The 4,000-nt window shown below is 58.3% G+C and overlaps 2 non-coding genes across 2 annotated transcripts; one reads left to right on the top strand and one right to left on the bottom strand.

Annotated features, from left to right (window-relative positions):
• Window positions 1–443: 443 nt before the first annotated feature.
• On the bottom strand, window positions 444–515 carry TRNAG-UCC (transfer RNA glycine (anticodon UCC)). The gene has a single exon. It is a non-coding gene; the product is annotated as a tRNA-Gly (tRNA).
• Window positions 516–3,233: 2,718 nt separating this feature from the next.
• Window positions 3,234–3,305, top strand: TRNAM-CAU (transfer RNA methionine (anticodon CAU)). Its single transcript has one exon. It is a non-coding gene; the product is annotated as a tRNA-Met (tRNA).
• The last annotated feature ends 695 nt before the right edge of the window (window positions 3,306–4,000 follow it).

Here is a 4,000-nt window from a genome sequence, read left to right as displayed (position 1 = left end):
CCCGGGAGCAGGCAGAGATGCTTGGGGTGGGGAACGTGGAGGAGTTGCCAGAGGCTGTGTGCAGGGAGGGGGAGGCAGGACTGATGTGGGCGCTGGGAGAAGTGGGGCAGAGGTATGTGCCTGCGAGCACTTCTTTCACTGTCATGAGCACAGCTGCCTGCCAAGCAGCTGGTCTGTGCTTGACTCCCAGCCAGTGTAACTACCGTAACCTCCACCCTCAACCGCTCTTCTGCTTCAGTCTCTTGCATGTGCTTTCACCAAGGCAGGCATTGCTGAAGCCAGGCCTGTCTCTCCTGGGCTCTGTGGGGTGCCCCATCCTGCCTGTGCATGCAGTAAAGGGAGTGGCTCCCCTAGGGAACATGAACTTGTTGGTGCAAGCTGGGCTCTTTCCCAGCAGCAGATGGAAGTGCCCCTGCAGGCGCCTGGAAGAAGAAAAGCACGCGTGCGTTGGCCAGGAATCGAACCCGGGTCAACTGCTTGGAAGGCAGCTATGCTCACCACTATACCACCAACGCATGCAGGCCTCTGTGCTGGCCTCCTGCTCCTCCCAGGTGCTATCTGACCCTCCCTGAGCTTTCAAGATTATCCCAGGAGTCTGAAAGGGGAGAAAGATGCAGCAGAAGGAAAAAGAATAGGAAGCGGCATTTGGATAGGGTCTTTCCCTTCCCCCGCCTCTTCTCCTGCTGCTGCAAAAACTTGCAGATGTTTCCATGTAGGCCAGGGACCTCCCTTCCCATCACAGAAGCACGCACACACATCTCGGCTCAGGCTCCGTGGGAAAACATGCCCCTTAGAAGAAAATCCACCCGTCCCCATAGGTGAGCATCCGTCTGTCAGGAAAGCTGTGAGCCGGTGTGGCTGGGAAAGGAGAAAGGTGGTTCCCACGCACCCTGGCGATTCTGGTGGAAGCTGAGGATGACTAGAGGGACGGAGGGTTCGCTGGGCATGCTGTGCAGCTGGAGGGACTGCGGTTGTGGGGTTTTGTCCAGGGCTGGAGCGTCGTCGCTCCAGGCAGCCCAAAAGGGGACGGTGCCCTGTAGCTGGCAGGATTGGAACCTGTGTGGGATTTCGCATCCATCGCCTTCCCCTCTCGGCCACAGCTACCTGCCCCAAACCTCTTGGCAGCAGTGATCATGTGCCCTGTGCAATGTCATCCGGCTTGCTGTGAGTTTCAGGGCCAGGCTGCACTGGGGGGTTTCCTTTCCACGCTTTGGACACACCACAGCTGGGCACCCACAAACAGATGAGTGCATTCAGAGCGCATTCACCACACGTGGGACTCTGGGCCAGGCGTCTCACTTACCTCCCAGTCCCTGCTGTGAAGTGAGGTGGACTGGACAAGAGGTGCCCCCAGATGCCCAGCCCTGGGGAGGAAGCAGAGCCGGGCAAGTCCCGGAGCTCCAGCTGCCTCCCCAGGGTGAGGAGTCTTTTCTCCCTGTCTGCCTCTGAGGCCTGGGGGCTCTAAGCACTAGGGCTGGGACCTGCACTGTGAAGGAGAAGTGCCTGCATCCAGGGTTTCAGAGGCATAACCCCAGGGCTACGGCTGCAGCTCCCAGCGCCTGGTCGTCAGGGTGGCATCTGGGATATGCTGACACCGGAGCATCATTTGACTCTCCCTCTGGTATCTCTGTGGCTGGAGGGAAGGAAGGGAAGGGAGCTCTGTGAGTCATCCCGTGATGGTGGAGTGCAAATGTGTCAGGTCTCTTAAGACGGAGGAGAAATCAGAGAGCCCAAGAGTAGGAGCTGAAGAGGAAAGACTGCAAGGAACCCAAGGACCCCAGTCTTGAAGTTTTGAGACAGTGGAAACAGGAAACACACAAATGGCACTGTCTGCTGGTGTGGCTGCACTCTGGCTCTCTAGAGAGCTGGAGAAAGAACTCAGGGGAGGCGTTAGAAGGGGTGAGCTATGTGGAAGGGCAAATGGTGAGGTGAAGGGAACTGGAGGGATGGAGATAACTGGGGGGAAAGAGAAAGTTTTATGGCTGAGTATGAACCACTGTAGAGGTCTGCCTGCGCACAGTTTTGTCTGGATGATGACCATAAGATCCTCTCATTCTTGCCCCACTACATGTCCTGCAAGGAGGCCAGGGTTTCCTTCCCACCCAGGAAGACTACGGGCTCCATGGGGTGGGGGCACACCTCTGGGCCCCAGTCCAGAGTGCCTGGACACTCTGCTGGATACAGCTGTGGGGACACCGTGTCGAACACAGTTGCGAGTCAGCTCACCAGCAAGGCCACGGAGCCCTGCCACTCCTCCAAGGCTGGCAGGCCTGGAAGGCACATCTGAAGCAGAGCTTTGTCAAGGGAGAAAAGTCCGGGGCCCTGGGAAAGAGGGGACTGCCAGGAAAGTGCCTGGGAATCATTGTTCTAGCCTGCTCCATTTCCTCCCTAACATCACTTAACTCCTCCCTTCCTCTCCCCTCCCTGCTCCTACTTCCAGCACTGGTTTGTAGTAAACCGCTGCAGCTCCTGTGTTTGGTGAGCACATGGCAGTTTGCAAGAGACAGAGCCATTCCCTGAGTCCTTCCAGGTGATGGGGCATTCCCCCTTGGCAGCATGCCGTGCCACAACACAAGCATGTGGAGCAGCAAGGGGCCAGCGGGATTGAGTTGGTTTGGGCCTTCCTCCTTCCCTTGCTGCAGACCGAAATGGAGGTGCCCCAAATGTCCACGGGATGGCAGCAAGAGAGCATCCACTGGACTCAGGGGTCACTCTAGCCCAGCTGTCCAGGGCTGGCCCGGGCAGCTGCTCTGAGGAAGTGTTTCAGCAGCTGGTCAGCAGCAGAAGTGGAAGCCGCCTCTCCAGGGCCGAAAGCCACCGGGAGCCCCGGGCTCCCAGGGCTTGCCAAGCCTGCACAAGGAAAGCACTGCATGCAGGAGATGCATGTGACTCCAGGTGGAGGGGAGTAAAAGCCTTTCTTTTCCTGGCCCTGAGTGCAGCAGACTCTCATCAGCTCGTTGGGAAGCAGGTGCTCTGAGCACAACACAGGCAGGCAGGCTCCCCCCTCACTCTGGGCTTTCTGTCCTCCCCTGCAGAGGCGGCTCAGCTGGGCAAACACAAGCACCCCTCCTTTCCCCGCTGTGTGTGATGGGCAGGAGATGAGGTCAGGAGGGCAAACCAAGGGGGCTTCAGCCCAGGTTTTGGGCTTCCCCCCGAGCCCAAGCACTGGTGTTGTCAGTGCCTGGGAGCGGCAGGGAGGGCTCCACAAGCTCTCCACAGAGCTGCTGGGGGGGAGCAGAGTGGCGCAGCGGAAGCGTGCTGGGCCCATAACCCAGAGGTCGATGGATCGAAACCATCCTCTGCTAAGGCCCTTTTTTTCCCACTCCCCTCCCAGCTGGGGCCTCTCGCTTTGGACACTTCCACCAGCACTCCCCACAGTGCTGTGCTCCAGGTCTCTGGCCAGGGGTGGTGGTGGCTGTCCTGCTCCTCAGCCCCTTGCCTGTGCTGCTCCTGCCCTCTCTTTTGCTTTCTTAGCATCTTCCCCCACCTTCTCCTTTGCTTTCTTAGCATCCAGACCTCCCAAAGTGCGCCTGAGGAGCAGAGAAGGCTGTGGATCACCAGGCAGCAGACCGCAGAGAGGTCCCCCCACAAGAGTGTGTGTGTCCTGGGGACAAAGCTGTTTCTTCCTTCCCTTCAGGGAGCTAAATCCCCAGCTTCCTGGTGGCAAGCAGGCACCTTCACCGCTCTGCAGGTGGGGAGGAGGTGAAGGCTGGTGCTTGTTCAGGGAAGACAAATCCAGCGGCCTGGAACACCTGGGGGATTTCTCCTTCCTGATCTCTTGGCTGCCACTCTCTTTTGTAGGTCCAGCCAGGGGCAAGGCTGAGCAAGCTTTCACAATGGGCACACGTACACACACACACACACACACACACACACACAGAATACACACCCATGACCTGGCCACATGTATGAATGCAGACAGAGCAGTGCTTTTGCAAGCACTTGTAGATACACCAGTGGCACTCACACTGGCGTCACCACCACAAATGGCCCAATGCTT

Source organism: Apteryx mantelli, chromosome 15, assembly GCF_036417845.1.
Source record: "Apteryx mantelli isolate bAptMan1 chromosome 15, bAptMan1.hap1, whole genome shotgun sequence".
NCBI classification, from domain to species: domain Eukaryota; kingdom Metazoa; phylum Chordata; class Aves; order Apterygiformes; family Apterygidae; genus Apteryx; species Apteryx mantelli.
The sequence above is the reverse complement of the archived record's forward strand: the minus strand, read 5'-3'. Positions and strand labels throughout refer to the sequence as shown.